Source organism: Zonotrichia albicollis, chromosome 1, assembly GCF_047830755.1.
Source record: "Zonotrichia albicollis isolate bZonAlb1 chromosome 1, bZonAlb1.hap1, whole genome shotgun sequence".
Taxonomy (NCBI): Eukaryota; Metazoa; Chordata; class Aves; order Passeriformes; family Passerellidae; genus Zonotrichia; species Zonotrichia albicollis.
Window position 1 is genome coordinate 152,280,042 of NC_133819.1, and position 13,654 is coordinate 152,293,695.

Below are 13,654 nucleotides of genomic sequence, written 5' to 3' on the forward strand. Positions count from 1 at the left end.
TCCAATTCAATCTGTTTCTGGTGTTTTTCCCTCAGCAGAGCCTCTCCTTTGTGTCCCTTTTGCATTCTCCATACAGGAATGCAAGAGGGATGTGATCCTTGGTTGGCATCCACTGGGACAGTTCCATTATAGGGAGGAATTAATGACAACTCTGCCCACCTGCAGGTTTTGGGGTTTTTATTTTAAGCCATCGTGTATGTAACTCACATGATGTCAGTACAGGAATATCACTCTAAGGCTCTGGAAAGTAAGGGGCGGGTTTTCCTCGTTTCTATGGTTATGAGCAATTTTAATGACCAACCTAAATAAAAAGGCTGGAAGAGAGAGAAAGTAGGAAGGAGTGAGGTGGGCGTTTAATTTTGATTGACAAGACAGAGCAGATCTAGTTAAGATCTGTCAAATGCTTGCTGAGGATCACAAATCCTCAGCACATTCTACGGCAGACAGAATTAGTCTAAATGCACAGCTTTACAAAAATATTTCTTATCTGCTGAGATCAGAGTTCAGCATTTCAGCTGCCCCACAGAAAGCAGCTGGTGTCGTAACTACCAAAGGAACTAAGGTAGGGCCAGACAAAAAATACATGTATATTTTAATTATTTGTATTTGATTTTTAAGTATTAACATCTACAATGTCTTAATATGTCTTAATTTTTGTCTCTGATCTATATAAATAAATATGTTTATGTAAGATGACAGCATTCTCAAGATTTTTAACTACTAAGACAACAATTTTAAAGGTATTATCAAAGGCACCCCTATGGAATCACATCTGCATCACATGAAATGTTGTATAAATACAGACTACAAAGATAATTCCTGCAATAAAGACCTTAAAATAGGAGACTGAATGCAGAAGGAGTTGAACACAGATTTGATGGGAAATTTCAGGAAACACAATCTGGAAAGACAAAAACACTGGCATGACAGTCAGCTGTGATGTTCCCTGATACACCACCAAAAAACAAGCTTCGGGGAAAATTAAGAACATTCCTGCAAATGAAATAATCAAGAAGGAACAATAATGGAGAGGTGGAAACTTGGAGCATTTCAAAGTCAGGAGCAGAGTTTCATCACCTTGAAGGGAAGAATCAATATCTCATCAAGGCACAAGGAAACATGAGAAGACTAAACCAGCATCTTGTGTTTAAGGCCAGGGAAAAGCAGGATGCACCAAAGGACAGACACAAGCAAGATTCAAGATTTGCCTGAACCAAACTCCAAAGATGATGTTCTTGTTCTTACTCGGCTCTGTTGGGATGCAGGCAGGACACAGTGATCTTCACAGGGCTACACACCCATGAGCTTGGCTATTTTATCAAAAGATGTTAGAATTTTAAGGAGGAAAAAAACTCGGCAAGAGAGGATGAGGTTACAAAAGAGGGAAGTCAACAGCTCCTGAGATGCCTGCCAACAGGATCTGCACTTAAAGCGTGCAGTTTTGGCAGAGAACATTCTCAAAATCTGATATTTAAAAGTCTCATGGTGTTGGAACACGTAATTAAAGTAAAAGGATACAAGTGAACTAAGATCTGATCAACACAAGTTTGTATCAAAGTCAGAATGTGTTCCCACAGAGTCTCAGCCACCTGGTTCTTCCATGCTTCGTTCAAAGTGAGAAAAATTAGCTACCAACTACTTTTATTCCCACTCAAAATCATCTCTCTCCAACCTCTAAAAGGGATGGATTTGTAACAGTCTTCAAGAATGAAAAAAATTCAAAAAACCACCAAAACTCACATGTTGTTTTAATTTACTGCCACTTTTCAATTCTAAAGCAATATATTTGTTGTGATATGAACTTTTCCTTTACCTATCAATGCCCAGGCATTGATGGGTGAAGGAAACAAAGAATAATGAAAACACCTACAATTTCATCCTTGCTCCTCAAGAACTGGAATAAATGAAAGAATTCAAATCCTCCATTGAGAAAAGCCCTGAGGAGAGGAAAGACTTGGGGATGTTGGTGGATGGGAAGCTCGACATGACACGAATGGCAATGTGGCTGCTCCATCCCTGGAAGTGTCCAAAGCCAGGCTGGACAGGGCTTGGAGCAACCTGGTCTACTGGAAGGCATCCCTGCACACAGCAGAGGGTCAGAACAAAATGATCTTTCAGATCCCTTCCAACTCAAACTGTTCTAATATACTACAAATTTACTGCTGTTTCCTTCCTAGTAGTGCCAACATGAACTCAATAGCCAGGAAAATGAACCAAAAAAACCCCAACAAAAATAAGGAATTCATGTGTGATCTGATTTCCTATTGCAAGGTTTCCAACAGCCAAGCCATCCACCACCAAGTTGAAGAGAAAAAGTCCAAAAAATGTGGAATCAGCTGGCAAAAGCTCATTTTTTTCACCAGGTAATGCCTCAAAACCTCCCAAACCAACTCTGCTGCCATCAGAGCCACCTCTTCCTTGGACAGCGCCCAGGAACTGCTCGCAAATGAAATCCAACCAAATTTATTGCTCCTGCAAGCCTGGAAATTTCAGTTACAGAGGTGACGTGACATTTTGTTTCACCAATGCTAATCTAATACCTTTTTAAAGGTGCATACGTTTCACCCTGTTGGCTTCCAACACTGAATTACCAGCTCTGCTAAGCTTCAGAATAAATGAGACGAGCGTGGCCTCCAGGCAAAATCCCTTTGCTGTAATCTTTATTCAAAACACACCGCTCTGGAGCCTTGCATGCATTGCCAAAAATCGCCTTGAGGTTTGCTCTTAAGATGGCAATTTGCATATCAACATTTTGCTGCACAGCTTACCCAATGTCCCTGCTATTATTTTAATACTCTGCTGTGGGCGGCCCCCTGAGCAGCTCACAGAAGTGCAGGCTAAAAATATTCCTGCCTTCCCCACCGGCTCCACACATGACCACAGCGAGCACCGGCTCGGATGCAAAGCCGGCAGTGATGGCATCCACCCGCTTCTCCAGGAGGATGCTCAGGTTCCAAAGGTGCTCAAGAAAACATGGCAAGAAGGAGAAAAGTAGCTCTGCATGGATGGAGGAAAAATGCACAGGCGCTGGAGGAGGAAGAGCGCAGAAAGAACTGGTTTTACAAGGGCAGCGGGAGAGGTTTATCCGCGTGCGAGACATTCTTGGGAAAACACATTAAGAGGTAATAAAGCAGGTGAGGGAGGCACCGCCTGGGATATGAATTTAAGATGATGCTGAACAGAGGAAGGGGAAGAATTCTCAAGCACAGAAGGGGAGCGATGCCGGGTGGACGCGAGCACAGCCTGATTCATGCCCCAGAAGGGAGATCCCAATCCCACTGGCAGCACCACGTTGACGACAGCGCTTGAAAAAACATGGATCGCAGGTTTTTCTCCTTGCCCTCCTCCCCCTCGCCCAGCAAACCCCAGGCTCAGAGGTTGTAATTATTTCTGGCAAGGTGTAAACAGGTCTGGGAAATGAAACTGAAAACTGGAGCTATTTATGAGATGCCACGCAGGGAATCGGCATCGGAGCCCGGCTACCAAATCAGCGAGTGCAAGGTCACCCTGGTCTGTTCAGGAGAACAACTCTGCAAAGTGGTTTGCAGCCAGCCAGGCAAAATATCCAGGCTCAGTCTGCCCAGGATGGTGAGTTAATGGAAACAGAGGTTGGAGAACCACCAGAGGACATTGCTCCAGCCAATAACAAGGGATTTATCATGATGCTGGTAAGCTTTGAGATGATGTCCATGGAGATGACATCCACTCATGAAAACCAGCTGCCTCTCTGGGGTGTGGGAGAGAAGCGAGGAGGACATCAAGTCCAGAAGTGTCCCTCAACCAAGTTGTTGTAGAGGAAAGCAGCCAAGGGACTCATCTGCCTGGAACTGTTCCAGGCCAGATTGGATGGAGCCTGGTCTAGTGGAAGGTGTCCCTGCTGACAGCAGGGGGATTGGAACAAGATGATCTCGAAGGTCCCTTCCAACCCAACCCAAACCCTTCTATGACCTACAAGGAAATGACCACTGGAGACCACTCATCCCCTTACCCTGCAGGCCACCACTTGCTTCCAAGGACTTGGATTGTTGTCCCAGCCCAGGAAGAACCACAAATTTTGAAAAGTAATTTCCTTTCTGCTGGTAGAGGAAAAAAGCAAAAGCCAAACTGTCCCAGCAGGAGACACCCTGATGGTGCTGAAGGAGCCAGCAGCATCTCAAACCCACAAAACAGCCACAAAGGAAAATTCAAAAACTTTTTTTGGTCTCACCAGGAAGAAAAGAGATGCTCAAATTCAGGAAGTACAGGCAGAGAGGCAGTGAGTGCCCCTGGGGATAGGAGGATCTCCAGACTATTTTCTGTACACTCTTTGTGCTCAAATGCCACGCAAACAGGACTAGGATGCACAACTCTGTTTCCGAGATTACACTTAAATTATAATTATTTTTTAAATGGAAGGCAAGCACAGTGCAGTAGGAAAAGAACTGGCCAAAGAGAGAAGGGCAAGCCTGAAGACTTCAGAACCTGTGTGATATCTTTAGATATGAAAGGAAACAAAGGTACATCTGAACAATACGCAAAAAATAGAAATTAAAAAAAGAAAATAAAAAAGCAGACCTTGGCTTCCATGCACAGGGAAGAGGATCTTGACAATTAATTTGCCAGTATTCCCGTAAGAGGAAAAAAACCCCAACCCACCAGAATTCCAGTCTCATGATTGCCCTATGTTTGGGAAAAAGGAGACAAAACCAGATCAGTTGTGGATGTCCCATCCCTAGAAGTGTTCAAGGCCAGATTGGATGGGGTTTGGAGCAACCTGGGATAGTGGGAGGTGTCCCTGTTCATGGCAGGGGGTTGGAAGAAGGTCTTTTGCAACTCAAACCATTCTAGGATCCTATGAAACCCACCTGCCTCAGCTCTGAAGATGATCAACAGGAAAATATCTGTAGTGAGAGTCTCAGTTTGCTTTTTCAAATTAAAAGGTGTCCTGTTTTACACAAATATTGCAATCCTGTTTTCACCACTTGCTAAGACATCTCTCCAAGGGGCCGGTTTGAGTACTAGGACAGAACCAATTATATTTTTAGAAAACCAACCAATAGCTATGAAACCTCCCCATAGTGCATGATCAAAACTTAGGAGAGCTTTGGAAAGCACACAGTTTTTCTCTAAAAGACAAGTGTCAAAAAGCTTTGGACAGCATTTCTCAGGCTTCCACATCCACATTTTGCCACCTACTACCATCTTTGAGCACTTGCTGTTAATGGAAGCTGAAGGTCTTTGACACTGAGAAATTGAACCTTTAGCATGCAGTAACCTCAACACAATTTAAGCACCACTATTTTAATTATTGTAGAGTTTTACCATATTTATTATTAGTAAAAGTAGATTTAGTAAAATGACTTGATTTTTCAGCATTACTGCAGCTCTGGATAGCTTTAAAACCTGCATGGGATTTTAAAGCAAGAGGATGGGGAGGATCAAGAGGTTGGACAAACTTCCCTGATCACAGCTATGAGTATTCACCATGGCCTCATCCTGCCCACATCAATCCCACGGCACTTTTGGCAGAGAAGAGACTAAAATTTTAAATTCCTTAAAACAAAGGCCAAAAAAACCAGAACAAAAAAGCAAACAAAATCACATCCAGTATTATTATATATATTTGAGTTTTATATATATAGTCTTATGCACTATATTACAGAAATCAGTTGTTAATTCAATAACATACGTATTTTGTAAGGTTAATTTTTCATACTTTTTCCCTGAGCATCCCCAACCTGCAGCAGAATATTTGATGGGACTGACATCAGGGTCACCCCAGCAGCAACAGGCCCTCAGGTAAGAGAGCAGCTGGAGATTACCAGCACACAATAGAAGACATTTAATACACTTGGGGAAGGTAAATCACATCTCCAGCTATGTAACACTATGTCTAAATTTATGTATAAATCAGGTATTTAGAAATTAGGAGGCTCTCATGAGAGTCTAGGAAGCGAATTGTGTCACAAAGGATCACAAATCAATTGTTTTTGTGGGGAAAAATATAGTAAAAAGCTGTATTAAGGTTTAGCTCCTGGTTCAGTTCACACAAAGGGAAATCTGAAGCCCTGCAGCTTCCAACAAGAATTTCTGTCACGTACAGGCTTATATGAAACAAGGTGCTACCCAGCACTTCTGCAGTCTCATCAACCTCCCCATCTCCAGATGCACAGCAGCATTTTTATCTCCAAAATCAGAAGAACTTGGAACATGGTGAACATCTCCATGCTGGGATATGGGATGCTGTAAAGCATTTGCTAATAATTCAGCTCAAACCTAATTGCAATTACCTACAGTGAGTTGCAACCACTGGTCCCTATGATCCTGAGCATTTCCCATCCCTGGAATGCCCACAGCCAGGTTGGAAGGAGCTCTGAGCAGCCTGGTCTGGTGGAAGGTGTCCCTGCCCATGGCTGGAGCTGGAATGAGATGATCCTGAAGGTCTCTTCTAACCCAAACTGTTCTATGATTCAATGGATCTAAAATTGAAGTGACCTGTCCACAACTCGTAGACCCAGTGAGACATCATTCAAAGCTTCCCTGAACAGCCCAGGAGGATTTTGTTCCTCTAAGACACCCCAAAAACTGGGGCACAGGAGCTGGGCAGGCAGCACCATTGTATGAGGACTGTGGTGACAGTCATGAGATGTCACATGTCAGTAAATCACAGAATCACAGAATGGTTTCGGTTGGAAGGACCTTAAAAATTATCTCATTCCAAACCCCTGTTATGAGCAGGGACACTTTCCACTAGACCAGCTGCTCAGCTCCTTCAGCTTAAAGCCATTCCTTCTTTTCCTCTCACAAAAAATTAGGGAATTTCCAAGGTGGGGAAGAAGGACGAAGAAAAACAGAACTCCTGGCTTTGTATGGGATTTTTTACAAAGCAGCCATTAATAGCAAGTTTGGGAATTCCCTCATACCATATTTGAGTCTCTGGCATCTCACGCAGCCCAGAAATGGGTTAATCCAAAAATCTGGGTTATAACACCTCCAAATTCGCCTGATTTTTCACATGTAGAAAAACAAAGGAGGCACCTCCCTCCTCCCGGCAGAAGCATCACAAGAAGATTCATTAAAAATGGGGGAAAAAAGCAACAGGTTTCAGCAATGAGCATGATCAAAGTCTCTCGAGGAAGAAGAAAATGTTTTATTTTACAGAAATAAGAACTATGGCAACAGCTCTGGAATAAAATCCTACAGCACGGCTGTCTCCTGCACTCCTTTACTCCATGCACCAGATGATGGAGGAGTCCTACAAGGGGAAAAAAAATACATGGCCAAGTTATTCAAGACCAGAATGACAATAAATGTATGCAGAGAGGAGAAGGAGGACTAATAAAGTCCTCAATAACCTCAAAAAAATCTTATTTTTGCGATGTCTGGCATTGCAGCAGGGGGGACAGCAGAGCAAGAACAAAACAAACACTATGCAATGAAAAGCATCAAACATTTTGCAGTTATTTTCTGCCTTTATTTAAGAAAGAGATGACAGAGAGTGTGAAGAGATCATCACCTAACCCAACATCAGTATTTAGTTCCAAAAATAGGAATTTTACCAAAAAATAAAAATAGTAAGTATAGATATTGCAGCCAAGTTTGACTTCATTCAAGGAGTAGCTGGGAAATATTTTCCAGATTTTTCTTGCAGCATCCCAGCAGATGAACTGACAAATGGTCCTTGGGAGAGCTTTTCCCCACACTCTGCATCCCAGAAAAAAAAAAAAAATTCAAAACCACCTGCTGACACACCATTTCTTCTTATTTTTGTACCAATCTTCCGGATATATTCAAAAAGCAGCTGATTATCAGTGCAATCTTTGCTTTTCTAATGGACACAGAAAATGGACATAAAAATAAAAAAGATAATCCATCCTGTCTCTTTTTTATTTTAGTTAAATGCTATTTTTTCCATCATCAGAAACACTGCAGAGATGTGCCCATGCACTGCAACAAAGAGATGGCACCTGCCTACTGAATTTCCTGACTAGTGACACTTCGAAGAAAAAGAGTTTTAAATAGAAACCTCCCTGCAAGTGTTAAATCAGATTAATTTAACTCTTGCTTTATTTTAATCTTAGACGCCACCATTTGCAAGGCAAGCAGAAAAAAAAAAAAAAAAAAGGAAGTAGGATTCTTATCTTGACCATATTCTTTGGGAAATAACAGTGTATTATTAAAAACCACAAATAGCCTTTCTGACAGCAAAATACAGACACTTCTGGCTGTTTTGCAGTAGGAAAAAAGCACCAATATTTTATGAAGCTTTCTGTTCAGCATCAAGTGGAAGGCAGAGCTTTCCTCCAGGCTTGTGGTGCCCTGTGCCAAAAACACCAGGCCAGTTTGGGGCCACACTTTGGATTTGCACACGGTAAAAAGTGTTCAGTAAAATACAATGCACATTGAAAGGTTGGTGATGCTGCTGAGGAAGAAGTTTTGCAGCATGTTCCCCACAAACTCCAACATGGAGGTACCCTCTGATCCTCCAGTTGTGAGTTAGGCTCATGCATAAACAGCTGGATTAAATTTAGACTGAGAGGATCATGTCATAGAAAATACACAGATTCTAATGGTCAGGAATCATGGAATGGTTTGGGCTGGAAGGAACATTAAACATCATCCAGTTCCAACCCCCCTTCCATGGGCAGGGACACCTTCCACTATCCCAGGTTGCTCCATGCCCCTTCCAAACTGGCCTGGAACACTTCCAGGGATGGGGCAGCCACAGCTTCTCTGGGCAACCTGTTCCAGGGCATCCTCACCTCCACAATAAGGGATTTCTTTCTAATATTGAATCTAAACCTGCTCTCTGTCAGTGGGAAGCCATTTTCCCTGTTGTATCACTCCAGATCCTTGTCCAAAGTCCCTCTCCAGCTCTCTTGGAGCCCTTTTAGGCACTTTGGGGACTTTATATCCTCCCTGGAGCCTTCTCTTCTCCAGGCTGAACATGCCAGCTCTCCCAGCCTGGCTCCAGAGCAGAGGGGCTCCATCCCTCTGATCCCCTTGGTGGCCTCATCTGGACTTGCTCCAACAGCTCCATGTCTTTCCTGTGCTCTGCAGGTGGGTCTCACCTGAGAAGGGGCATAACAACCCCATCAGCTGCTGCCCACCCACCCAGCTTTGGATGCAGCCCAGGACACGCTCGGATTTTTGGGCTCCAAGTGCGTGTGGATGGGTCATGTCCAGCCTCTCATCCACCTTCACCCCCAAGTCCTTGTCCACAGAACTGCCTTCAATCTCTTCATCCCCCAGTCCAGACACCAGAGGTGGAAACACAAGACCAACCATGCCCTGGGTGGAAAGATTCATCCATTCATCCATCCATCCATCCATCCATCCATCCATCCATCCATCCATCCATCCATCCATCCATCCATCCATCCATCCATCCTCACTGGGACCAAACCTGTCCTTTCCAGTGCAATCAGCCTTTGCCCCGACAATGACAATTCCAACTCCAAATAAAACAGAGGCTCCTCCTGCCCACCTAAACCCCTCAGGTCTCACCAATTTCCAGTCCTCTGAAGCACCAGCAACCTTTGGAAGGTCCATAAAAACCCAAATGAGAGCCACCCAGCTCACCCCACAGCACAAAGCAGGTGAATTGTAGGAAGGAGAATAATAATAAAAGATGGGAAATAATAATAAAAGATGGGAAAAGTAAATTTCAAGTTTTTAACAGTTCATTCCACTTTCATGAAGCAGAATGTGTTTATGGTACAGGCAGGGAATCGAAAGTGTTATTTTTATCTTGATATTATTTGCCCTTTCACACTTGGTATTTAAATATTCCTGAAATCCTAGAAGAACCAACAATTCAAAATACCATTTTAAATATATATATATATATATATATATATATATATATATATATATATATATATATATATCTGAAGGGGAAGCACATACTCTCATTCATTTTCAGCTTCCCTCTTTTATTTTTTTTCAATCACATTTTAAGTGCTGTGATATCTATGTGCAAATTTATCAAGACACCGAATATTTATTTTTCCTCCACTCCTGGTAAAGATTCTTCAGACCCAGAGCAGGAAGGGAAACCTGGTCACACCAGAGGGCTGTGTGATGAGGAGTAAATGATAAGAGGTTTAAAACATTTTAAATAAATAAATAAATAAATAAATAAATAAATAAATAAATAAATAAATGAAGAGAGCTGTGAGAGGATGAATGGGGTTGCTTGCACAAGAGAGGATGGGAATAAAATATTGTAATATTAAAATATCTGTTCTACCAGTATCTTTGGCCAACTAAACTCGACCAGTCTCAACTAAATAATTTACAGAATCACAAAACACTTTGGGCTGGAAGGGACCTTTAGGTTCATCCAGTTCCAACCTCTGCCATGGGCAGGGACACCTTCCACTATCCCAGGTTGCTCCAAGTCCCATCCAACCCAGCCTTGAGTATTTTCAGAGATTGGGCACCCACAGCTCCTCTGGGCAGCCTGGTTCATTGCCTCACCACCCTGTAACTCTTGCTTTAGACACAACAACAGGAGGAAACAAGGATGGAATCTGAATCAGAAGCCTGGATCAAGCAGGACACGTGGCTGCACTGATCAGCCTCTCCCACATCCATCAAAGCTGCATTACTGGTCAAGCTAATTTTTGGTTTCATTAATAAACAAAAGCAAACCAGGAAGGTGGGAGGCCTTGGAGCACAGGAAGGGTGATTTGTTGCATGGATGACCACTGGAAAATGGAATCAGCACATTTAACACCCTAGAAGAAGTCTAGAAACCAGACTGAGGATGAGAGAGAAAAGAAAGTTGCAGCTGGCAAAGCAGGAGGGCAACAAGGGGTAGGACAGCAGTGCCCTGATACATCAGGGATTTAAAAACCTGAATTTGCATCAACACAAAGAAGAGGGATTTTCCAGAAGGGCACAGGGTGATAGGAGAAAGGGGAATATCACTGAGCTAAATGAGAGTAGATTTAGATTGGATTTTAGGAAGAAATTCCTTACTGACAGAGTGGGGAGGCCCTGGCAGAGGCTGCCCAGAGAAGCTTTGGCTGCTCCATCCCTGGAAGTGCCCAAGGCCAAGTTGGATGGAGTTTGGAGCAACCTGGGACAGAGGAAGGTGTCCCTGCCCATAGTAGGGGGGTGCAACCAGATGGTGTTTAAGGTCCCTTCCAACCCAACCCATTCCATGATTCCATGATTATGACTCCAGACAACACCCAGAGCTCAGCCTGGAGATGAGATGGAAAAGGGCATCACAGCTGGAGCAGACAGCAGAGCAGGAGAGCATCAAGGGGTCAGAGAGCAGCTGGGCTGAATCAGTGGTGATTTAAAGAGCAGAAACACCTGGACAGGGACACCTGGACCTCAGCAGAGCCCAGCAGGGCAGGATTGAGCACTGTATTTTCACAGCCCCACTGCAAAGGAAAAAAAACAGCCTAGAAAAAGGGATAAATGCTTGATAAAGTATAAACCTTATTGCTAACAAAAAAAAAAAGGATGGGGGAAAACCCTTATATTTTAATCAATCCTTCCCACTCCACAGCACACAGCTAGTAAAAATTAAGGATTCAGTCAGCTGAATCCTAAATCCTCTGTGCAGAATAAAGCACAAAGCAAAACTTGGAGCTTCCACCCCACGCAAGGGTTTGCAAACAAACATCTCCTTGTTCCTGCAGCACTCCCAGACACAAGGATGCACCTCAAGCTCCAAAATGTCACAGACAACTTCAAATGCTAACAAGAAGAGGGTTCTGCAGGACGTATTCAGCGTGCTGGTGGCAGAATGAAACGTGCTTTTAGCTCTGCAAACTCTCTGCTTTTTGATATGCACACAAAGACACCGAGCACTTCCATGGGAACACGAGGTTTCCCCAGCAAAGTCCACTCCAGCGCCAGATGCCGGAGGTTAATTGTACCCCACAGCTCGGGGGAGCTTTTATTAAAAGCTTCAAACCACAAACACTTTTCCAACTACAAAAGCAACCAAAAAAAAAGTTTCTGCAGTCAGCCGAGGGCCACCGCAGAAAGCGGCGCTTTGTACTTTTAAAAGTGGTTTTATTTCCTCTCCTTGTACTTCCAAAGCCATCCCACTGCCTCAAGCTCCTGAATTAGCCTGGAAGGAGGAAAAAGTGATAAATAAACAACATCATGGCCTGTGTGAGGCTAAAATTGAGCAAAAATGGGGCAGGTGACAAGCCAGGAGCAGTTCCCAGCGTTGTCATTGTGCTGGAAATTGATAAATCAGGGTTTTTTCCTGAGAAGCTGTGGGACAGTGACAAACTGCATGCAGGGACATCCCATCCTCAGCCAGTCACTGGTGACATGGGACACAGCACCCTCACAAGTGTCCCTCCCTGCTCACAGCCTTGTCCCCAAATCACTCATTACACACAAAAACTGCTGTGCAACAGCAGCCACAGCCCCCAAGCTTTACCCACAGACCCTGTGCCAGCCCCATCCCTGTGTCACACACCCCCCCAGCTTGTGCCAGCCCAGTTCGGTCCCCATGTTACACATTGCCCCCTGTGCTAGGGCACTCCTGTCCCCATGTCACACCCCCTTGTGTTACCCCTGTCCCCATGTCACATGTACAACCCAAACTCCTGTGTTAGCCCTGTCCCCATGTCATATGCACACCCTAAACTATGCCAGGTCAGCCCTGTCCCCATGTCACATGCACACACCAAACTATGCCAGGCTAGCCCTGTCCCCATGTCATATACACACCTCCTGTGCCACGCCTCATGTCACACACATGCCCCTGTGCTAGCCCTGTCCCTATGTCACATGCACACCCCAAACTCCTGTGCCAATCCTGTCCCCATGTAACATGCACATCGCAAACTATGCCAGGGCAGCCCTGTCCCCATGTCACACACCTACCTCCTGTGCCAGCCCTATTCCCATGTCACACACATCCCCCCCATGCCATGCCCTGTCCCCATGTCACATCCCCCCTGTGCCATGCCCTGTCCCCAAGTCACACACACCTGTGCCCGTGTCGCACACCTCCAGGCCAGCTTGTCCCCATGTCACACACCCTCAAAGTGCCAGCCCAGCCCCATCCCCATGTACACGCCCTCCCCACCGAACCTGTGCCAGGCCAGCGCTGTCCTCATGTCGCACGCCCACACACAGCGCCAGGCCATGCCTGTTCCCATGTCACACACACACACACGCGCCTGTCCCCGTGTCACACAGACCCCCAGTGCCAGCCCAGCCCGGTTCCTGTGTCACACAGCGCCAGTGTCACCGCTGTCCCACGTTCTCAGCCCATGTCACCCCCCTGTCCCCTCAGCGGCACCGCCGCGCGCCCCTCACCTGCCGCCGCGCGCCCGTCACCGCCGGCACCCAAACATCACGTGACCGCCGCGGCCCCGCCCACCACGACCACGTGTGCCTCCCTCCCCCCCATCGTTGTAGTCCACATCCCGCTGATACCGCCGGCCGAGCCTCCTCTTTGGACTACAACTCCCAGAGTGCATCGCGACGCGGCGCTCCGTCCCATTCACCCGACAACCAATCGGCGGAGGGGACGGCCCGAGGGGGCCCCGCCCATCTCATAGCACCTCCCTCTTCAGGGCGCGGCCCGGGGCCGCCCCTCAGGAGCCGCTCCCCGCCTGCCGCCGCTCCGGGGATGTTCCTTGGTCCACATCTTCCTCATTCTCCTCATCCTCCTCATCTTCCTCCT

The 13,654-nt window shown here is 45.3% G+C and overlaps 1 protein-coding gene across 10 annotated transcripts in view; it reads right to left on the reverse strand.

Annotated features, from left to right (window-relative positions):
• TSNARE1 (t-SNARE domain containing 1) overlaps window positions 1-13,368 on the reverse strand; it is a 469,084-nt gene extending 455,716 nt beyond the window's left edge. For 8 of the 10 annotated variants that reach the window (XM_074557830.1, XM_074557854.1, XM_074557821.1 and 5 more), the window contains exon 1: window positions 13,285-13,362. The gene's annotated coding sequence lies outside the window, so the exon portion shown is untranslated. Of the gene's footprint in view, window positions 1-13,284 lie in introns of all 10 variants that reach the window. The other 2 variants (XM_074557836.1, XM_014276073.3) reach the window with 2 other exon arrangements.
• Between the last annotated feature and the right edge of the window lie 286 nt (window positions 13,369-13,654).